The 25,020-nt window shown below is 34.7% G+C and overlaps 1 protein-coding gene and 1 pseudogene across 11 annotated transcripts in view; one reads left to right on the plus strand and one right to left on the minus strand.

The window, feature by feature from the left end:
* Positions 1 to 24,766, plus strand: LOC144321533 (rRNA-processing protein FCF1 homolog pseudogene; annotated as a pseudogene).
* LINGO2 (leucine rich repeat and Ig domain containing 2) overlaps positions 1 to 25,020 on the minus strand; it is a 1,132,704-nt gene that overhangs the window by 465,023 nt on the left and 642,661 nt on the right. The window lies entirely within an intron of this gene.

Raw genomic sequence — 25,020 nt, forward strand, 5'->3', positions numbered from 1 at the left:
ATGAAGGTTGATGCCCATTACTCCATCTCACTTCAAGATTTCTGCAAAGAACTAATGAACTTAATGAAGAATGAGAATGTCGTGGAAGATGAGCAATGTAGACTTGTTGCTGGAATGTAGGGTTATATATCTGTCCTTTGATCTTTGTTCCTGATTTATAGGGTTATAATGAGAATATGCCTTCTATTTTTGTGCATGAATCAGTTCTTTCCTTGGAGAGCAGAGAATTGGACTAAGGTGAAAAGTGATAGAACAAAAGACCAAGTAATACTGTAGCTACTATTGTAATGGGGTCAATAGAGAGTAATAAAAATCAATATAAAAGATAATAGAATGAACAAAACTTGGAAAAGTCTTAGATAAATCAATAGAAACAGTGGACTGGGAGCATGTGAGGTTTCAGAGGAGTAAATACTGATTGATTGACAGGTTGGTTAACATTCTTGCCTTTTACTTCATTCTTAGGACTTCTATTTGTGTCTGCTAGCAGTGATCCACAGTAGAGAGTAGTTACTCGGATTCTCAACTTGGAGTTTTATTAATACTTAGGCCCTCTTTCTGTTCTTAACATAATCAATACCCCACTCTACAGTATCTCAGAAGCTTTTAAACAAATTATCCACAGTAACAACATGCAACTGCAAAAAATTCAAACATTTTTCTTAACTTGATAAAATCAAGACTTAAATTCATTCTTTATAAACAGTTAGTACTTTTGGGACCCTAAGAATATGAAATCTTAATGGAGAGTAGTTTCTTCCAAGACTTTTGTAACCCAATCACTTTGATTGTTGGCACTGGAACTAAACATATGTCATAACACCTAGAAATATTGACTGGCTTAGTCAGGTCTCTGGCAGGAAACACACAGGATAGTCTGTCTGGGGGGAGAAAACTAAAGAAGAATATTTTTAAAATTATGACAAGGTGGAGAAACAAACAAGAGATATTGAAGTACTCCAGCTCTAGAAAAAGCAGAAAGTTCTTACCACCATGAGGCCCAAAGAAGAAAGATTAAGGAATGGTTAATGGGACCTTGAAAGCATGCTTCTATGGACACAGCCATCTGATAGGAATGGTAGCCTTTAGTAAAGGAATGAAGCCACTCTGTGAAGACCTGGCAGAAAGTACTCAGGATTAAATATCCCAACCTTATTCTTCCTCCCACTTCTCATCTTTTGATGGTGCATCCATTGCCTAAACTCAGAAAGCCAAAGAGCAAGGAAGCTACACACATCAGCCTTCCAGGGATCATAGAAATGTAGGGAAGGAGTAAAGGGGTTCTGAAGGACAAACATATTTGGCACAGTAGACCCTTCCATATCTGTCAATGCAGCATCATACACACTGCCAAGCAATTTTTCCTCATCAGTTTAAATTTTCATTGCTAACACCATAGAGCTAGCTAGCTACCTCTTTCTCTTCTAGACGTCTTCAAAACAATGAAAAAAAAAATCTTTCTATACAAGAATTGCAAGGCAAGTGATTTAGAAGTATGGGCAAAATCACAAAGTTGGAATCACTGCCTTTGGTTCCAGTAATCTAGTTTTCTCCTTTGCTTGTTCCACCGAAGGCCTAGGACTTTCATGATGACCTTCTTTCTCATCCTATTGATTTCTGTTGCTGTTGAAAAGTGACACCGTCCAACCACTCTTTTTCTTTTCCAATGCAGCTAAATAGCAAATAGTGATAATAATTTGAGCTTATAAATCTTCACTAATGCCACTGAAGATTATTGCCTTTGCCTTACATTTCAGAAAGGCAGGTATGAAAGATAATTTTGATGTCAGCAAGAAGTAAGAAGAAAGGAAAACACCATACAATTGCTCTGTATACCACAATCTTGTGATAGTCACAGGGCTGTTTATTAAATATTTGTGTTTCTCCTCAGTATATGGTATTATTGTACTTCCTTGCTCACTGTGGTTAGGTATGGCCATGTGACTTGCTTTTGTCCAGTGATAGGTGTCACTTCTGGGAGGAAACTTTAAGCTCCAATGTAGGATTCCTATTGCTATCTCCTTCTGCCTGCCATGGGGCCAAACAATGTTCCAGATAGTGGCTTCTCTGACAGCCAAAATTCTGAACTGAGTATAATATGATGGATATATGTCATCAACAAGCAATAAATCTCAGGTTTTTTTGAGACTCTGAAATTTGGTCTTATTTGCTACCATAGCATAACAGAGCCCAGAAGGACTTGCAGTATACTAGCCTGTATCACTAATACTTTATTTCTACAGAGTGACACTTTGTTATCCTCAAAACCTTGATTTTTCACTATTCTGTTTTTAAAGAGCAAAAACATACTGAGGAGCATGTACATTTTCTGTATTGATATATCTGGGATACGGAAGGCTCAAAAAATTTCCAGAATATTAAATATGCATACTTAAGTGATTAGCTTATATAATCTGTCATAAGTCAAAGATTCAAAAAAGAATTATGAATAGTGTGATTATACAGTGTAACAGATATGCTTTCAATGAAACATACAAGGACATTTCTAAAAGTGTGCTTCTAGGAAAATGTCTTTATAGCTCTTCAGAGGAATTTGAAAATGTTGCCACCCTGATAAAGCAAATCCCTAAATTATAAGGATGGAAGGTTACCCCTGATATTCCCATACTATTGGCCTAATGAGTTCTTCCTATTTTTTTAGCTTCTTAAATTATCTAGAGCTTTTTAAATTGAAGTTATGCCTTTTTATAAAAGCCACAGAAGAGGAACAAGAAAGCAGAAACTCTGAAAATAAAAGTAATTTACCTTTGGATATAATTAAAAGACATAAATATCTCAGAGAATGCTTTTCTGTTTCAGCCATGACTGCTCTATGGAGTGGAGAAAAAAACAGAGATCACATTAAAACAAAATTAATCAGCTGAAACATACTACATATGCCTCAGTGATTAACAAGAATATTTTATTTCTATCAGTTATGCAAATGAGAACAAGGTATTTTAAGGTTTTCCCAGTTTGCATATTAATTCAGAATATATAAAATGATTTGAATAAAAATGACCTAGAGGCATATCTCAAAAAGTCTGTATACAAGCACAGCATTATAAATTCATTTGCCCTTTTGTGGTGTATTAACCCATCCTTTTCAGATGTAAGTTTACATATTAAACTAATTTTCAGTTAAATAAAGAAGCCTCTTGTTGAAAGAGAAATATGTAATCTATGACTTTGCTAATCTTTTTGGATTTTAGCCCACAGTTCACATTAGATGTCCTCAAACTTCAGCAAAGCAATCATCACATTTACCTTGGGCATTTATTTGAAAACACAAATGCCTCTGTGACTCCAGAAAGTTTGATTTGGTGGTCTAAGGTCAAATTTCCCAGGTTATTTCTGATGCAACAGATCTAGTCCCTATCTATTGAGAAACACTGCCCAAGACAGGGCCCTTGGTATCTTATTGGAGATTGATTTTCTGAGTTTTCATCATGTATTTATAGATACCATGCTTTTCATAAACATCCTTTTCTCTATCAAAGGAGAAAATAATATTTTGTTCTATTGATTTATTTTCCTTGATGAAGAGTCAACTATTCATTTTTTATTAAGTGAGTAAGCCATTCATTATTCACATCATCACTTATTATTTGAGATTTACTGCAAGCAAATAACTCTCTAGAAGTGTCTAATTTGCAAAAATTAGAATGTAATAACTTAGTGTGTTTAAGAATGTGTTAATTGTCTCTGACTTCCTTGAAGTCACCTTCCTTGAAGTCAGACACCTCTGACTTCATCCACTGTTTCTTATTGAGAATATTCTTCAAAATTTACATTGATCAGACCATTTTATTATTATTTTATAAAAACTTTTCTGCCACTGACCATGCTTTTGTACAAGTGTACTTTATTTGACTTGTGTGAATTCTGCAGGCTCCCATTTTCCTGGAGGTCTCCACAATATTTCCTGAACATAATAAAAACAGTGTTCAGTTTTACAGATTATAAAAATAAATGGACCCCACTAATTGTCATTTGGTCAGCTTACTTTGCATTTCTGTTTATTTCTTCTTAAGGACATATGAGATACATAGTAGAATAATTGGAAAATATTTAGCAAAAAGTGACAAATGAATGATAATCCCTAAATCCTACCATTAAGATTTAACCACTGTTAAGTGTTTAGTTTATATACTTTTAAAATTGTCAGGAGTACATATAATTAAAAAACAAAGATCCATGTTTCATGATTTTTTTATCCTGTCTACCTGTGTTCTTTTTCAATTCTTACCACTTTTTCCTGTCTCATGCTCCCTATTTTGTTGTTGTTTCCAGGCTTACAGAGATATAATTGGCAATAACACAGTGTAAATTTAAAATATGCAATAATTTGATATAAGTGTTTACCACAGTAAGGTTAGTTAGCAAATCATATTAGTACCTTTTTTTCTTTTTGGTGTTGTCATGGTGAGAATATTTAAGACCTATTCCCATAGCAGCTTTCAAATATACAATACAGTATTGTTAGCAATAGTCACCATGCTGTACATTAGATCCCTAGAACTCATACACTCATACACTAACACCTTATAACACCTTATAACTAAGTGTTTTTATCCTTTGACCAATATCTTCCCACTTTCCTAATCTTCCAGCTCCTGAAAATACCATCTGCTTTCTGTTTCTAGGAATTTGACATTTTTAGATTCCACATATAAGTGAGCATACATAGTACTTGTATTTCTCTGTCTGACTTATTTTATTGAGCATAATGCTCTCAAGACCCATCTATGTTGCACAAATGGCAGAATTTCCTCCTTTTATGGCTGAATAATATTCCATTACAGATATATATATCACATTTTCTTTATCCATTCATCTGTTGATGGACAGATAGGTTGTTCCCATGCCTTGGCAGTGGTGGATAATGCTGCAATTAACATGGGATCCAGATATCACTTTGAGATAGTCCTTTCATTCCTTTGGATAGATGCCCAGGAATGGGATTCCTGGATCATGTGGTAGTTCTAGTTTTAATTTTTTGAGGACCTTCCATACAGTTTCCATAGTGGATGTACCAATTTATATTCCTCATGCACTGATAGTGCACCAGGGGTCCCTTTTCTCTATTTCCTCACTAGTTTCCTATTTTTAGAGCCAAAGCAGCAAATGTTTCAGTTAGATGCATTCATATTTTTTCTTTTCTAAAACATAGACTCACCTTGCAAAGGAAATCAAAAGATTGTGTTCAGGAGAGCCAGGGTCCTCCACTGAATAATTAGGCCCATCTACATTTCTTGAGTGCTATCAGTGATATGCGCATTCTTCTGTCATTTACATATATTCTAATTATAATTCCTGGTTTTTCATTAGTTAAGAACATAATCTCATGGTTAGAAAGGCATATAAATCTTGTGGTGGAACTGGGCTCCCTGCATGGAGCCTGCTTCTCCCTCTGCCTGTGTCTCTGCCTCTCTCTCTGTGTGTTTCTCATGAATAAATAAAATCTTTGGGACACCTGGGTGGCTCAGTGCTTTAGCACCTGCCTTTTGCCCAGGATATGTTTCTAGCATCCTGGGATGGAGTCCCACATTGGGTTCCCTGCATGGAACCTGCTTCTCCCTCTGCCTATGTCTCTGCCTCTTTCATGAAAAAATAAGTAAAATTTAAAAAAATAATAATAATAATCTTGTGGTAAAAATTTGCTTTCTTTGATAGAACTTCATTATATACTTCAATACACTTGACATACTTGATATGTTAGCCTAAACAATGTAGTTGTGTTTTTTTTTTTTTCACAGATTGAGGATTTCTAAAGATGACTAAAGATGAGACCCCCACATGGATGTACTGATAAGTTTTAAAGTAAGGACTGCCAGAATGCCTGGGTGGCTCAGTTGGTTAAGCATCTGTCTTTGGCTCAGGTCATGATCACAGGGTCTTGGGATCGAGCCCCATGGTGGGCTCCTTCCTCAGCAGGAAGTCTGTTTCTCCTTCTTCCTCTGCTCTTGCCCTGTCACTCAGCACTCTCTCTCTCTCTCTCTCTCTCTCTCTCAAATAAATAAATAAAATCTTTATAAAATAAAAGAAGGACTACCCCACTGATAATTTTATATGGACCATGGTATGTGCACAAGCAGAAGAGGAAAAACTAATGTTAATAGGTCAAATTGACAATGGGCAAAATATGAACAAGAAGATATGTCCTTTTTTTTTTAATTTATTTTTTATTGGTGTTCAACTTACTAACATACAGAATAACCCCCAGTGCCCGTCACCCATTCACTCCCACCCCCCGCCCTCCTCCCCTTCCACCACCCCTAGTTCGTTTCCCAGAGTTAGCAGTCTTTACGTTCTGTCTCCCTTTCTGATATTTCCCACACATTTCTTCCCCCTTCCCTTATATTCCCTTTCACTATTATTTATATTCCCCAAATGAATGAGAATATGTTCTTATACCAATTACCTTGTTTCTCTTTTTACCAAGTGCTCACCATTGTCCTTATTACTGAATGGTATGGCTGGGTAAGTGCATGAGAATAACAATATAATAATTAAACAATTAACATTTCTCTAGTGCTTACCATGTATCAGGCACTGTCCTGAGAGCTCTATAGGTCATGCTGTTTAAAACTCCCAACAATCCTATGATTACCTCATTTAAGTTGAATTAACTTGGCAAAGGACACAGAGCTGGTAAGTGATGGTGCCAGAAGCCAGAGTCCAGAGCCTGTGTTCTTAACCACTCCATCATAATGATGTTCTCAATAAAAGTGTTTAGTTTGTTTATTTATTTATTTATTGCTAGGAGGGGGAGGGGCAGAAGAAAGAGGAAGTGAGAAAATCTCTAGCAGACTCCAGGCTGAGCATGGAGCCCAATGCAGGGCTCAATCTCATGACCTGACCTGAGCTGAAATCAAGAGTTAGATGCTTAACCAACTGAGCCACCAGGTATCCCAAAAGCGTATGTTCTTAAGAGCTGCTTCTTAACCTTTACTTTCAGAACCTATCATTAGTTCTTAATTCACTCAATTCTGAGCCCCTTATCAATAGGGATGAAAATTGTTCTATTCTGCAAAACAGCATATTACTTTTCATTTGATAACTGCCATGTTTCTCCCAATGTGCCCCACTGCCCAACCACACTGAGGATTGCAATAAAGCCATGGACCTAGTTCATCCTCCACAGATCTGGTGTAATCTGGCATCATTAGCTTTGCTCTATTCGAAAAGGAAAAACTAGGTAGGCTTGTGAAGGAGACAAAACTATGTCACAATCTGTGGGGCGCTAGAAACTTTTAAAATAATCACAAATGGGCAGCCCAGGTGGCTCGCGGTTTAGCGCCACCTTCAGCCCAGGGCCTGATCCTGGAGACCAGGGATTGAGTCCCACGTTGGCTTCCTGCATGTAGCCTGCTGTGTCTCTGCCTGTGTCTCTGCCTCTCTCTGTGTGTCTCTCATGAATAAATAAATAAGATCTTTAAAAAAATAAAATAATTACACATTTTATTATTCCTATTGTTTCATCTCAATACAGTGTGCAGTATCCAAGTGTAACTATCTTAAAAAATTAATACATTTTATCGTGAATAGTATTTAGAGCTGTGGAAGAAACTTGAAATTACATATTTTGGAAGCAAATCTTTTTTTTTTTTTTAAAGATTTTATTTATTTGTTCATGAGAGACAGAGATAGAGAGAGAAACAGTCAGAGGCTTTGGGAGAAGCAGGCTCCCTGTAGGGAGCCCGATGTGGGACTCAATCCCAGGACCCCGGGATTACGCCCTGAGCCAAAGGCTGATGCTCAACCACTGAGCCACCCAGGTGTCCCCTGGAAGAAAATCTCAAACAAAAATTCAAGGATGCAAGGGGGGAAAAATGCACCATTTCTGTCTAGTGACAAAGTTACCTCTTGGTGGCAACATTTTTAAAGATGAAACTCTGTTGCTATATTTCCTTTTCATGATCAACTTTTAACTAGTAGGGAAAAGAACATTATGGGTTGTGATTTACTACTTCACATTATTAAGGTATTTGCATTAAAAAAAGAGACAGTTTATCTGATCTCAGATGTAATTAATTCTGCTTTGCACAAATGGTTATACAGTATTTGAGAAATATATAGAAATTTTAGTATTATTCAATAAGACAGAGTAAAATATAAAACTATACAGAAAATGTATGATTTTGTGATTGGGAGATAGTTTTTCTTTATCCAAGGATCCTAGGGAATGTTACTTTTCATCTTACCTTGAATAACCTCATTACACTTATTGCTACCAGCAGTTTATAGAATGAAACATGAATGGAAGAACTCCATATTTTGCAGCTACTCTGAAGAATCACAATAAATCTAGAATAACAGAACCTGAACCTGCTCCATATTCCTTTTCGTTTTGCATGTGTCTCTCCAGGATGTCATCACATATGTCCAAGCATTTATATTATAGGATTTATATTGCTGAAGTCATACTGTAAAATTTCAAATATTGGACTCTTGACCACGGTAAGCTGGGCTGCAGAAGATGACAATGTTAATAGCACAAATTTTGAATAAGGTCCAAATCCCTAATACTTATTAGCTATTTGTCCTTAGGCAACTATTTAATTAGCATCCACTCAGCTGGACATGCCTTGGCTTTTTCTTTTTTACTCATCACATCATTCAATCAATTATTAAATCTTGCCAGTTCTATTTCCTAAACTTCTCTTTACATCATTCAGTTGTCTCTATCCTTTTTGCCATTACTGGCTCCAAGGCACTGTTATCTTTCTCCTTCACCCCTGCAAAAGCTTCCTAAATGGTATTCCTTCATCTCTTTGTGCTGTTTTCTAGTCCATTCCCTAAATAGCAGTCAGAATAATCTTTTATAGAACAAATCTGATTATAGCTCACTCCTAATTAAAACAAACAAACAAAATACAAATAAGCAAGTAAGCCTTTTGTCTTCACATTCCCTTTGGTCTAAATTCTAAAATTAACAGGTGGCCTGCAGGAAGCCCCTGAAAGCTCCAGTCTCCTTCCTTTGCTCCCTCTCACTCTGCATAACAATCACACAAGCTGCCCTTCATTTTCTGAAAAGCATAGACTTCTTCCCCATATCTGAACATTTGTAGATGCTGCTCTCTGCCTCAAATAATCTTCCCCCTGCCACACTCTCTTGATCCCTCCTCCCCCGACGCCCTTTCCTTGGTTGCTTAACTCCTATGTTTCCGGACTCAGAAACCTTCCCTGGCTCCCCCAGACTATATCACATTTGTCTGCTATATAATCTCATACCCCTTCTGGGTTTCTCTGTAGCACTTTTCATAATTGAAACCAACTGATTTGGTCTTTAATTACTTTTTTAGTATTTCTCTAGTGAGTTGATGGAAATTCCAGCTCCCTTCAAAACATGAATTCAATGAAACTGTGTAAACAAGAAACTGTATAAATAGGGCCGACTTTGTGCAAGAGACATAACAGATTGCTCATCAGCAACCATTGAATACATGAATGGGACTCTGAATCTCAGGTTTCCTTCTGTGGAATGGGATGATAATAATAATAATGCTTATGTTATAAGACTGTGATGACAATTGATGTGATATGCCTAAGGCACTGAGCACAGTACCTTTTACATAGAAGGCACTCTAAATTGATACCATTTTTTAAAATTATAATTTTAAATGTCAGGACACCCGGGTGGCTCAGTGGATGAGCATCTGCCTTTGGCTCAGGACATGATCTTGAGGTCCTGGGATTGAGTCCCACATCGGGCTCCCTGCACGGAGTCTGCTTCTCCCTCTGCCTCTGTCTCTGCCTCTCTCTCTCTGTATGTGTCTATCATGAATAAATAAATAAATAAAATCTTAAAAAAATAATTTTAAATGTCTGTAAATTCCTCTCATGGTAGAATTTACATTAACCTAGTAAATTAATTATTTCCTTATTTTTTTAGGTAACACTAACGAAAAGCTCAATAAAAGAGACCAAAATAATCACTTTAGAAGCAAGTTGCTTATTTGCTATAAACCTAGCATATTAGAGGAAAATTATGTTTTCACTATTAAAAAAAATAAATAAGGTCTCCTGTGTGAGGGTTGATTAAAATATAGATGCATAGCTAACACTGGACCACTGTGTAAATTACCCAAAATTGTTCATTGGTTTATACCACAGAGCTTTAAGTTACTCAGTTAATGTAGGAACTCACCTCTTTTTATTGTGATTAATCAGGCATATTAGAAAAAAAGAAAAAAGAAAAAAAAAGATGTTGATTACATTAAGACAGTGAAATGTCTCTCATGACATCTTTGTGGATAAGATAGAGGATTATGGTCATATTGGAGGATTCAAAATATGCTGATTTCAACTGAGGCAAATTAGAAGAGAGTTCTCTTTTCCTGTCCTGTTCATTTTCATCAATGAATCGCTTAAAAACAGAAAAGTTAGGTTTCTCCAATGTGCATATTAGAGCTGAAAATGAGAGCATAAGGGAGACAGCTAGCCTATTTAGTAGCAGAGTTGGTCAAGATCCAAAAATATCTGTAAAGGTTAGAATAAAGGACAACATTAAAAATATCATTAAAATGCTATATGGGTTTGAAAATTGTACAAACACAAAATAGGGAAGACTTGCCTGGGTAAATACAGAAGGTAATATTTTTAAAAATCCCACAGTTTTTAATGGTCAATGATGTGACTGGTAGTAAAAATTAGGCAACAACAGCCACAAAAATCATTTAAAAACTACTATAATGCAATTCTAGATTTTATTAATAGACACATGGACATGTAAAGAAATAGAAAGCATTTGCTTATGAAATTTCAAGTCTCACATTTTCATGTCTCTCCCCCTTCTCCCTCCTTTTTGAGCGAGGGAGGAGAAGGCAACCGTTAAAAAATGTTTTTGCAAATTTATCATATGTATAGACCTATGTGCTAAAGGAAATTTCAAGAGGAAAACACACGCACACACACACACACACACACACACACACACACAGTCCTTGATTCCAAAGAACTTACAGTTTCAAAAAGGAGAGGCTCCAAATGCAGATACCATAATAGAAATGAGAACATGGAAAAGATCAGAAAAGAAAGTAAAGATAAAAGTGCTGTGGAAATTGAAAAGAATTCCCTCTGATCATAAAGAACAAATGACTTCCAGGTGGAGGTGGCATTTAAGTTGGGTCCTGAAAGATTGGTAGAATAGGACATGTGGAAATAGGACATCAGATAGAAGAAAGAGTGTCAGAGAAGAATGCCCACAATAATAATTAGGATGAGTTTGGGAAAAGTGAATTATCCAGTTTGACTGAAATGTAGGACAAATCAAGGAAAGTAGTAGCAAAGGAACAGAGAAAAGAAATACCACTAAGAGTATAGGGCCATAGGTGGTATGTCAAGATAGAACATATTTTATGGACTATGGCAATCACATAACTATCTACCTATTATCTATCATCTATCTATCTATCTATCTATCTATCTATCTATCTATCTAGTCAAAGCCTTGCTACTTATTGAAGAGCAATATATTTAATTGAGAGAAATCTCAGTTCTGATACTCATTGTAGAGAAGTAATCTTAGTTACACCATCCAAAGGGACCTAAAATTAACTTACAAAGCAGGCTGAACTATCCAATAGTTTCTGCCTCACTTAGAAAGCTGGCTGTAGTTGAATCTCTTTTTCTTACCCTCTGGTCCTTTTGTTGAAGGAGGGAGGGTGGGACTCTTCTTGGATCTTTAGATACATAGTGACCACCACTCTACATTACTCATGAATTACACTATCATCTGTACTCCCTTCCTGTTATGTCTATCTTGTAGATTAAAATTTCCTGTTTGCAGGATGGTCTAAAATTCACTTGAACTGTTTGTTATACTTTTTGGACATTGTTCCTTGGACTGTCAATCATTATGTCCTGAAATGGGATCTGTAAAGCATCCACAAGATTCATCTAGATGTTCCTTAAAATCAGATTGCTAAGTTAAAACCAAGACCTATTGATCATATTTTTGGCATGTGTCCTATGAATTTGCATTCTAACAAGCTTTTCGGGTAAATTTTAAGTTCACTTAAGTTTGAGTATTAATGGTTTATAAGAAGTTGCCTCTTTGATGAATCATAATTAATTTAAAGAAAGCTAAAGAAAGTAGGTACTATTCAGATGGGTAAAAATATTTTGAGTAGGTTTGGGGGAAGCCATTATTCTCATTCTTAAACATTTAGAATGGTATCAATAATTTGGAAGTCAGTTTGGATTAGAGCCTCTTTGTTCCTTTTTAATTTTGAGATTCAGAAAATGCCCAAATAAAAATAGTTTAAACATTGAAGCCTGAACATTCATATGCAAGTTGAATGTTTTTCTATCTAGTGTCCTTTTAAAATTAATCTAACTCCAGCATGTTATTTTTCCCAGCTTTTTTTTTTTTTTTTAATATAACTGACATATAACCCTGTGTAAGCTTAAGATGTATGACATGGTAATTTGACACATGTATATATTGTGAAATGATTATCATGACAAGGTTAGTTGACACATCTAGCACCTGAAAGAAGTGCTCTTTTTTAAAGTGTGGCGAGAAAATTTAAGATCTCCTCTTAGCAAACTTTCAAGTATACAATACTGTATGGGTAATGATAGTCATCAAGCTGTATATCAGATGCCCAGGAAATATTCAACTTGTAACTGAAAGTTTGTCCCCTTTTACCAACATCTCATTTCACCCACCCCCAGCCTCTGGCAACTATTCATCTACTCTTTGTTTCTATGAAGCTGATTTTTTTTTTTAATTTCACATATAAGTGAGATTATATAGTATTCATCACTCGCTCTCTCTTGCTTGATCTCTCTCTGACTTATTTCACTTAGCATATGCTTGAAGATTCATCTATGATGTCACAGATGGCAGGATTTCATTCTTGTGTAGGGCTGAAGAATATTTCAGTATGTATGTAAACATACCACATTTTCTTATCCATTCATCTGTTGATGGACACTTAGGGTTTTTACACATCTTAGCTATTGTAAATAGTGCTTCAGTGAACATGGAGGTATAAGATAGTGATTTCATTTCCTTCAGATATATATCCAGAAGTAGGATTGCTGGATCATACGGTAGTTCTATTTTCAACCTCTAGAAGAACCTCCACACTGTTTTTGCATAATGGCTGTACCAATTTATATTCCTACCAACAGTAAATAAGTGTTACCTTTTCTCCACATTCTCGCCAGCACTTGTTATCTCTGGTCTTTCGATAGTAGCCTCTAACAGGTGCAGGATGAGATATCTTTGTAGTTTTTTAATTTGTTATGATTAGTGATGTTGAATGCTTCTTCATGTACTTGCTGGCCATATCTGTCTTCTTCCAAAAACATTATTTTTATGTTACAATAATCCATATATCATGTGGATAGAGCACAGTGTTCTTGACCGGCAGTTGAATTGCCATTATGAAAAATATAACTTACATTTTCATGAACGTTTAAATGTGTATATCACCTCTTGGAAGATATCTGGATGCTTTTATTTGATACTTTTCTTCATTATAAAATTGTAGTCAAGTCATATAAAAAATGAATAATACTTTCACTTAAATGGCCCATTATCCTCATTGATTTTATCACTTAATTGAGGTGAATAGTTTGAATAGGCCTGAGTCCTCTCCTTTGTTTTGAAAAGAAAAAGTCTTATGATATTTTCATGTGTTGAATAGGGCATCTGTAGAGTGGTTTAAGAGACAACAATTGTGACTTCAATGTGAAAAGAGATGAAATTTTTGAATGGAAGTGTAGAATTTGTGTCAAATCACTCAACAAAAATATAGATCCATGTACCTAACCAATAAGGATTTATCATTTATTATGAGTCTTGAATGTTCCTCTATGTTTCATAAGAACTCTATCCAAATAGGGAATGGAGTTTCAGTGATGAAACTGTTTCATCACTGTTTAACAGTACTGTTTCTTACTAAGATTTCTCTCAAAATTGTTTTCTCAAAAAGTAACAGCCAAGAAAATAATCATATTTCAGAGGGAAAAAATAGAAAAGAAATTATAACAGAATGCTTATCTGTCCTTGCAAGCTATGGTGTAATACTGGGAAAATGATGTTTAAAAAGTGAGATAGAAGGTATATGCAAAAAATTTGGTCAAAATTTTATTTCTTTCATCAAATTGATTGGTGAATTAAATAAGACAACCAGAAAAATTCCCTCAAATCAATTAATATTCACAAAAAAAGCAGGGGTTTTGTTTTGTTTTGTTTTACTAAAATCTTTTACATTGCTACAAATTAGGTACACAATGAGAAGCAATGTATGTTTCCAACCAGTTGCTCATTAAAATACATATGAGAACAAATCATTGGCTATGTAGACTCAGAATGGAAGAAAACAAAATAAAAATCTATGTACCTATGTTTGCACTTTAGTAGCATTTTACTATTCATCTGTAAGAATATTTACCGTTAAATCGCATATTGTAAAGAGATTTCTGTTAGAGTGCAAATTCAGAGATATTCGTGCCTTTTACAATATAGATTTGGGGATTCCTGGCTGGCTCAGTAGTTTAAGCATCTGATTCTTGACTTCAGTTCAGGTCATGATCTCAGGATCATGGGATTGAGCCCTGCATCAGGGCTCTGTGCTGGGTGTGGAGCTTGTTTAAGAATCTCTCTCCCTCTCTCTGCCTCTCCCTCTGTAATCAAAAACAATTTTTTTAAACAAACAAATAAATATTTAAAATATAGGTTTAGATTCCCCAAATGAATGAAAACATACAATGTTTGTCTTTCTCTGATTGACTTACTTCACTAATATAAATAATAGTGAAAGGGAATATAAGGGAAGGGAGAAGAAATGTGTGGGAAATATCAGAAAGGGAGACAGAACATAAAGACTCCTAACTCTGGGAAACGAACTAGGGGTGGTGGAAGGGGAGGAGGGCGGGGGGTGGGAGTGAATGGGGGATGGGCACTGAGGGGGGCACTTGACGGGATGAGCACTGGGCGTTATTCTGTATGTTGGTAAATTGAACACTAATAAAAAATAAATTTATTATAAAAAAATAAAAAAATAAAATACAGGTTTAAATGTGGTTTATATAATTTGACCCTTTTCTATAAAATTCCAACAGATAATATCTAAAATGATGAAAACATTAATTACCAACATTAAATACTTTATTTAACAAAACATAATTCTAGTATGTATTACCTTTAAAGTATTCTAAGTATTAAAAATATAGTGTAATGGTGAAATTTAGCAGATGAAAAACTTTAACTCCCAAAAGGACAATGTGGAGGAAAAAAATTAATTTTCATCATCATTTACATGTTTCACTTATTAATTCATCCAATGTTCATACTTACCACTTCAAACAAGATCAAAACAAATAAGACAGATGGATAAATTACATTTTTCTTATCCTCATGATGACATGTGACTTATAATATTTCATTTGTAAACTAAATCTATATTTAAAAAAATCATCCCATTCTACTAAGTAAAGAGTAAGAAATGATACATAGCACAGAGACCCTGACCTTAGGGAGCCTACAGTCTCTGAGGAAATAATAATAAGCAAAATAATAGAGTTTTCATAAACTACAATTAGTAGAATACTTGAGTTTCGTGGGATATTCATTATTGTGTGAAAGATGCATTCCATAGAGAAATCTACGTGGGAAATCTACATGGGAAATCTACATGGGAATCTGTATAATATATGGCCTATTCTTAAAAACTCACAGTGAATATGAGAATATAAAGGTTCTGACTACTCCTGGAATAAAAACATCTGTTTAATTTTACTTAACACACAACTCCTAAAATTTTTTGGAGCTGAGGATATTCCCTACTTCTTTTTCTCCCTGCAGTAATGCTTGTTAGTATCCTATAGAACTAAATTCTTTGGAACGTGATTTGGGGAGTATATCAATAGAAGTATAAATTAGGCAAAGTGCACACAAAAAGGAGGAGTTACATCTGGGGATCAAGGAAGCTTTCATAGACATGGAAATGATTGATCTGGGTCTTTAATAATGAGCAGGAATTTGCTACATCTGAGAGAGAAGGAAAGTCTAGGCTAAATAAAAAATCACGCGTAAATAGTTGTGAAACAAAATGGAATGTAATGGAGTGGATGAGAGTTGTAGAAATTTAAACTGTGAGAACAGCCATAAGACAATCAAAGGTCTTACATGTCTTTCTTACAATGTACACTTTTGGACTTTCTGGTGCAAAACTTGGAAAGGCCAGATATAAGCCAAATATATCAAACTGAGGAGAGCTTTGGATTTGCATTTAAGATCAATGACTCAAAAAAACACATGGCAGATTTGAGGGGGATGATACTGGACTAAGAACTCAAAGGGTAATGTATAATGTACCATAAGCTTTTATAAATAATTATTAACAAACATTTTTACTTATTGAATATTTTCTCAGCATCTTCTATGTTCTGAGCATTATGCTAGTCATTAGAATATGAGAGTGAATATAAAGAGTCCTTGCTCTCAAAAAATTAAATTTATTAAGGTAGTCATATAAAGAGATAAAATATAGTGAGGCATATACAATTTCATCATTTAATACTCTATATTGAAGAGCAAGTATTCAATTGATATTTTTTTGGATGAACAGAATGGATGAATGGATGAATGCTGAAGGTACTATTAGTGCAATATTAAAATATACAGGGGAAATATGCAATTTTTTGGTCTATCTGTTCTGCTTGATAGTAAAATTCTAAAACAGTCTCTTAAATTGTGAAGTAAGTAAATCATTCAGATACATTTTTTAATTTCAAGACAAAGAAATTTCATGTTTGCTCTTCTTTGTTTTTAGAGATACTTACTTTACAAAGTTTAAGATCACTACATAGATTACAGGGAATCTGAAAAAAAAATTTAAGAGGCGTAAAATGGTCCAATTTATATTTCTAGAAAATCTTACCATATTCTTGCTGACACTGAAACACATTCACCCAAATGTGTGTTGAGCCCTTTATTTCATTGATGCTCTTGCTGCTCAAGATACTTTTGGAACTACTCTGGCAACCACCTTCGGAGCCTATGGCATGTTATTTAAACAGTATCTTAATTCTGTACTGAGTGCCAGTGACATTACAGTTGTTTCATATTAGTGCCATCAAAAAAATCCCTTATATGGCTCTTTCGAATCATGTAGATATTGAATATTGATACATGCCTTTGATTTTGGCTACAGCTGTCCTGCAGTCTATCTGCATTCATGGTTGGATTGGTGAAGTTAGAGGACTATAAAGATTAACATGGAAGAAGGGCTTGGAAATAGGCTCTTATAAAACATATAAAAATCAGTATTGAATAATAAGTGCCACCAGAAGTAGAGAAAACACTCTTCAAGAGGTTACTTGAAAAGCCCACAGGTTGGACACCTGGGTGGCTCAGCGGTTGAGCATCTGCCTGTGGCTCAGGGCATCATCCTGGGGTCCTGGGATCAAGTCCCACATTGGGCTCCCTGTGTGGAGTCTGCTTATGTCTCTGCTTCTCTCTCTGTGTGTCTCTCATGAATAAATAAGTAAAATCTTTCTTTTTTGTTTTAAAGCACACATGGAAGGATCTAATTTCTGGTTAAGACATTAGTCTTAATATCTTACATTATTAACTTTCAGATTCTTAGATTCACAAATAACAAATTTCAGTACAAAAAAACACAAGTTAATTTTCCTTTCCTTATATTTGTTAGTTTTCTCTTGTGATACGTTGTTAAAATTGTTTTTCAACACTTGTACTTAATTTTAAGCAGCACATGTTACTCACCAGCCTCCAACACACATCATATTTAAACAGTGAACTCAAACAGAATTTTGACAAGGGTTGATATAAACCCTGCTGTATAATGTATTTAAATGATCAATGAGCAGGCAAGAGATGGAATTTGTGTCCATCAGAGGGTGGAGTAGAGATGGGGAAGTCTGTAATAAAGGTAGGCGCTCAAAGGTTACATTTTAAGTAGATTTTTGGTATTTAGAATACACACATAATATATATACTTTGTATAGATTTTTGATCATAAAACCTCAAGATAAAGACACTCAAATTGAATGAAATAAAATGAAAGTGTGGGAAGCAATACCACAAAAGAAATCAGTTCAAAGCAGTGAATTATCACAGTTAATTCCTTTAAATAGGTTTTTGCACTTGACAGAAATCATAGAAAATGGATTTCCCCCCCAAAAAATAAAGGATCACAAACATTTCTGAAACTTATTTTTTCCTTTGGGACAATTTTAATACAGATGAAAGAGCTTTAGATGAATGAGTTGGAGGAAAAAAACACTACTTAACCATCTGCTAGAACACAATGTGAAACATTTTCGACACCTCTCAGGCTCCTTAGGCGAATTTCAGAATGCAGCCATTAGTATTAAGAACAAGCACCAAGGATTACCAAAATCATTTTGTTTTTATCTTTGGTGTTTCTAGTATATTTTAAAAACCCTTCACTAACTTTCTCTATTGCTTTTCTATTTCCTGAAGTTTAAAATTAAATTTCCCTTCTGTTTGGCATATAGAAAATCATCATGCTTGCTACACTGAGAGAATATGAGTTATACAGGAGACTCATGGTGAGAGGCATTGGTGAGTGGACAAAAAACATTAACATTTGAAGTGATCCTGAGTTCACAATTTTTCTAGAATACAAGGATTGCATGTCTGATGTTCCATAATAGACTATTAAAATAGTTCTTTGTCCTGACTGATAAACACTATATATACATGTGGGGAACACACTTTTAAAAGAAATCCAATATATTTGATAAGAAAATTTTAATTTACAAAATAATCGGAACCTTAGTATGATTTTCTACCTAAATGCTTGCATGATGACAAAGATTACAAATCTACCCTTCCTTAATGTGCTCACAGGAAAGTTAATACTCATAAAAAATGAAACAAAAAACACCAGATTTGTTGTTAAATGATAAAAAAAAAAAAAGCACACAATCAAAATCAATGCATGAGTGCAGGGTGCAGTCAAAATCAAGAACCTAAGAGGAAAATGGATGGGTAGATAGAAAAGTGGGTTAACTCTTTCTTTTCTAAATGTTGTCTTTTCCTCAGCGTCTCCTTAGTTTGGAAGTGTCCAGAACCATGGAAGCAAGAAACATTTTCTACAATCTGTGAGGAGAGAGCACTTTCCTGAAATTGCTGAAGTAATATTAAATAGCTACTTCAATCATAAGTGAACATGATCTTTCACAGAGCTAATTCTAGAAGAAAACAGTCAAGTATCATGAAAATGTATAAAGCTATGGAGATAAAAGAAACCTTGAACTGTCAAAATGGTTTTTTAAAAAGTGCTCAAAGGGATTCCTGGGTGGTTCAGCGGTTTGGCGCCTGCCTTTGGCCCAGGGAGCCATCCTGGAGTCCCGGGATCAAGTCCTGCGTTGGGCTCCCAGCGTGGAGCATGCTTCTCCCTCCTCCCGTGTCTCTGCCTCTCTCTCTCTCTCTCTCTCTCTCTCTCTCTATGTCAATCATAAATAAATAAATCTTAAAAAAAAAAAAAGTGCTCAAGGTCTCTGTGTATGACATTCTCCTTCCATGAGAACAGAACCTTTACTCTTACCCAGGACCAGTTACACATCTCATTGTATAGTTTTTAAAAAGTTTTAAAAGGCTATTCACAGAGGACTGAAATGCTGGAAAAGCAAACAGTGAAGTCTTAAGATATATTAATGAAACTAAATCTTATGTCATAATCTTGTCATAACAATATTGTCACCTACCCACAAAGAAAGTTTTTATGTAAATACTATTTCCAGAAATCTAAAACTATGTTTCCCACCAGGGAAAAGAGGAGCAACGTTATATACAGATTTCACATTAATGGCTTCCTTTTCTCTTGTATCATCACTATTTCTTTGCCCCTCATAGAAAAAGTTGCTTGGAGGTATACATTTTGATTAACAACACAACTCAGCCAAAGAAATCACATTGAAAAGAATTAGCAATCCAGGCAGGGTACCACAAAGTGAATCTTAATGAGAAGACTTTACAAGGCAAATTACAAAGGAGCCTATAATTATCAATTTCTCTCAATGCTGCTCAGGTTTATAGCATGTAAGGAGAGAACTACTGGGAAAATTGACTTGATGTGAATTTATGAACTGGCAGTATTACTTTTAAGAGATGAACAACAAATTGTTCTTTTGGCTTTAGTTCACATAATGTACCAGATGTCATATGTCTCAGAAGCAAACAAACAATTTGTCACAAATACTTCTCTGAAGTTTTTTTTTATATATATTTTATTTCTCTAGAATGAAGAATGATACTTCTCCAACTGTATTACAAATTTCTTGAAAGCTAAATCAATGCTCTACTACATTTTTATACTTCCTCATGTCTAATATAGTGTAAGACACATGTTCAGAAATCAAAAACCACCTACTGATTAACTAAATTTCCTATTGTTTTCATTTCAACCTTGTTATTTGTCTCATGGCAAACTATTATTTTACTCACCATGAAGAATGCCTTCATTTCAGTTATATTAACTGAATCACTGTTAATATGTCTTTTTTTCATATCTAGAGATATTGCCAAGAATTCAAGAGGCTTTGGATCTAAAATTCTCATCACACTGATCCTCTTGGGACCTAAGTTTTCCTCTCCAGTAATTACTCCAGTAATTTTCCAGTAAGTGCTTCCTTGTTACTTTCTCTCTGGGATCTCTTGCTCCTGGTTCCTGTTTAATGACCACTGTCAGGTTTACCTAACTCTTCATAGACACACCCTCACATTTTCCCACATCCTACTCTTGAAAATATTTAGATCAACTACCTGCTCTTGAAGGTCATCTTTAGCTACACATTCTAACCACATCATCCATCTTGAACAATGCCCCAAAATTAGATACTGTGAAAATTAAAGAAAATAACAAGTCAAAAGCAGCAATGAAGAGTCTAAATTACCTATTTTTAGGGGGTTTTGGAAATAGGGTTTAGAAAATAGGGGTAAGCTGTTAACAAGATATAGAGCCCAAATGTGAAATATGATTCTGTAATACAGAATTCCAATGCAACAACAGTGATTTATTTAATAATTATCCAAAAAATAAAATCTTGCCACCAGCAAATGTATGTTCTATTCCAACACTAGGCACAGCAATCAGACAACAAAAAGACATGAAAGGCATTCAAACTGGTAAGGAATCTGTAGAATTTTCACTATTTCTAGATGACATGACAATTTATATAGAAAACCCAAAAGACTCCATCAAAGTCACTAGAACTGATGAATTAATTCAGTAAAGTCACGGCATACAAAGTCAATGTACAGAAATTCATTTCATTTCTATACACTAGTAAAGAAGCAGCAGAAAGAGAAATTAAGGAATCAATCCCACTCACAGTTGCACCAAAATTAATAAAATACGTAGGAATAAACTTAACCAAAGTGGTGAAAGATCTGTACTCTGAAAACTATAAAACATTGAAGAAAGAAATAGAAGACAGAAAATCCATGCTCATGGATTGGAAGAAAAAAAAATATTGCTATATTGTTTATACTGCCCAAAGGAAACTACACATTTAAGGCAATCCCTATCAAAATACCACCAGCATTTCTCACAGAGCTAAAACAAACAATCCTAAAATTTGCATGGAACCACAAAAGACCCCAAATAGTAAAGCAATCTTGAAAAATAAAAGCAAAGCTGGAGGTATCACAATTTCAGACTTTAAGTTATACTACAAAGCTATAGTAATCAAAACAGTATGGTACTGGCACAAAAATAGACCTATAGATCAATAGAAAAGAACAGAAAATCCAGAAATATGCCCATAATTATATGGTCAATTTATCTTTGACAAAGGAGGCAAGAATATCCAATGGGAAAAAGTGAGTCTCTTCAATATATGGTGCTGGGAAAACTGGACAGTTACATGTAAAATAATGAAACTGGACCACTTTCTTACACTAAACACAATGTAAACCTGAAAATGATATTATACTATATGTTAACTAACTGGAATTTAAATACACACTTAAAAATAAATAAAACATGAAATAAAATGCTCATCCTAACAAAACAACAACAAAAAATGGATTAAGCATATAACTGTGAGACCTGAAATCTTCAAAATCCTAGAAGAGAACACAGGCAGTAATTTTTCTGACATCAGCTGTAGCAATATTTTTCTAGTAATATTTCCTGAGGCAAGGCAAACAAAAGCAAAAATTAACTACTGGGACTTCATCAAAATAAAAAGCTTCTGCACAGCAAAGCAAACAACCAACATAACTAAAAGACAGCTTACTGAATAGGAGAAGATAATTACAAATGGCATATCACATAAAGGGTTAGTACCCAAAATTATCTATCTATCTATCTATCTATCTATCTATCTATCTATCTATCTATCTAATCTATCTATCTATATCTATATATATCTATATCTATATATATATATAGATATATAAAACTGACACAATTCAACACCCCAGAAACAAGTAATCCAATCAAAAATGGGCAGAAGACATGAACAGACATTTCTCCAAAGAAGACATACAGATGATCAACAGATACATGAAAACAGGCTCAACATCACTCATTATCAGGGAAATGCAAATCAAAACTACAATGACATATCATCTCACACCTGTCAGAATGGCTAAAATAAAAAACTCAAGAAACAACAAATGTTGGCAAGGGTGTGGAGGAAAAGGAACCCTTGTGCACTATTCATGGGAATGCAAACTGGTGTAAGTACTGTGGAGGACAGTACAGAGGTTTCTCAAAAAATTAAAAGTACAACCTTACGACCTAGTAATCTCACTTCTAATTTGAAAGGATATATGTACCTTTATATGTTTATTGCAGCATCATTTACAAGATTCAAAGTGTAAAAGCAGTCCAACTTCCTATCAATAGACAAATAAATGAAGAAGAGATGGTACATCCATAAAAAATAATGAAATCTTGCCATTTGCAACAACATGGATGAGTATAGAGAGTGTAATGGTAAGGAAAATAATCGAGTCAGAAAAAGACAAATACCATATAATTTCACTCATATGTACAATTTAAGAAACAAAACAAATGAACAAAGGAAAAAGTGAGAGACAAACCAAAAAAACAGACTCTAATGTACAGAGAACAGAGGCCTACCAGAGGAGAGGTGGATGGGGGATGGGTGAAATAGGTGAAGGGGATTAAGAATACACTTATCTTGATCAGCAGTGAGTAATATATGGAATTGTTGAACCACTGTATTGTACACCTGAAACTAATATAGCACTCTATGTTAACTGCACTGGAATTAAAATAAATAAAATAAAAAATGAAAGATTAGGATGGAGCACACTCAAAGCAAATAGTGTATATTTCACATGTAATTGTTTTTCTTGAGTCTTCACAATAATCCCGTAAGCTAGATATTTATATACCTAGTTTATAGGTGATGAATCTGAGTTCAAGATATTTAGTAACCTGTGGATGGTCTATAAGGATGGTAGTAATCCTCACCTCATTGGGTTGTGGAGAAGAATAAATGGAACTGTGAATTGAATCAATATCAGTGAAGACTGAATAAGCCTCTCCTAAGTGCCACAAAATTCCATTTGTGTTACGTCATTGAATGTTTGTGAGTGGGTAAAGAGACATTCAGTATGAAACGTGTGGCCGAGGGTCAAATATAGACTTTTGCTCCTCCACGTGCAGCTAATATCTTTTTCACAGTTGTATTCTTAGAATCAATGTTCCTGGTCCATAGAAGATTCTCAGAAAATACCGTGTTTATCAAATGAATACATGATCATCTGGTATTCTTAAAAGAGTAGAAATATATGGAGGACTTAAAATTTCTATACTATTATAATATAATCGTATGTCCTTTGCAATTTGAAGTGAAGACAGTATGTTTACCTATTTACTTTCAAAGAAAATATTTGCTTAAGTTGCACATGACAACTTGTAAACATGGAACAACACATTCAGAAAAAATCAGCAGCTGACTTGCATCAATTTATTTTTAAAAAGGATATCACATATTCATATTTTTATTAAACACAATAAACTAGACATATACTTATTTCTTGGCATCTAAGGGATTTACTTCAATATAACAGTAATTTCATTTTTGTAAATTTTCTGATCTGTACATTTGAGTGTCTCCATCGCTGTTCTGTCAACTGTCCTTTTTGACACTGCCAGTACATTTACTTTAAACAGACTCTGTCTTGAAGAAACAAGAGTGTGGCACGAACATAGGGAAGCAAAAGAAAGCAAGAAAGTATGCAACCATGGAGAGAATAGATTAAAACATAGAAAAAAAGAAAAGAAAGATCCCAGCACACTCAAGGAAAGAGAGAAGTCCCCCAACATCCTTCCTGCTTATTCTTCCAATATAACACATAGCTGGGCGCACCTTACCACATCGTGGTTGATATCAACTTTATCAACTTTTCCATTAAAGCCAAACTTGACTTAGTACAGTCAATGATGGTCTGTCTGTATGCCAAGTGTATGCTTGTATAACTGAATGTGTAATGGCTGAAATTGAGAAACTGGGGCAAAAGTATCGAGTGGCTCTAAGGATTACCAAGGATCCAAGATTAGAAAGATTACCATGCACACACAAAAGAACCTATGCAGATGAAGGCTTAGTACAGAGAGTAACTCAGCACAAGTGTTATATTGTGGCCACAGTTGACTGGGACCTTAAAGGAAAGATCCAGAAGATTCCTGGAGTTCCCGACATGTACATTTCTAACAATAGGTACAGCATTGAGCGAATGCCAGATGATTATGGAAACCCTCGGTTCTAATTCTTAAAGGAGTTTCTCTGCCTTCTTTTACCAACTTTTTCTGTTGCCAGTGGATATTAGCAATATCCTATAGTGTGAATTATTCTTCTTACCCATTTGCTCTGTTATGAGCTGAGTATGGTTAAACATATTCATTTTTGAGGTTGTTTTGAAATTGTTATTTTGTATCATTTTAAATGTTGCATATTTTTATAAATCAGATGATTGTTCATATAAAAAAATAAATAATACACAGACTCTGCCTTTCTAATTCT

The sequence above is a fragment of the Canis aureus genome, chromosome 10, assembly GCF_053574225.1.
Source record: "Canis aureus isolate CA01 chromosome 10, VMU_Caureus_v.1.0, whole genome shotgun sequence".
NCBI classification, from domain to species: Eukaryota; Metazoa; Chordata; class Mammalia; order Carnivora; family Canidae; genus Canis; species Canis aureus.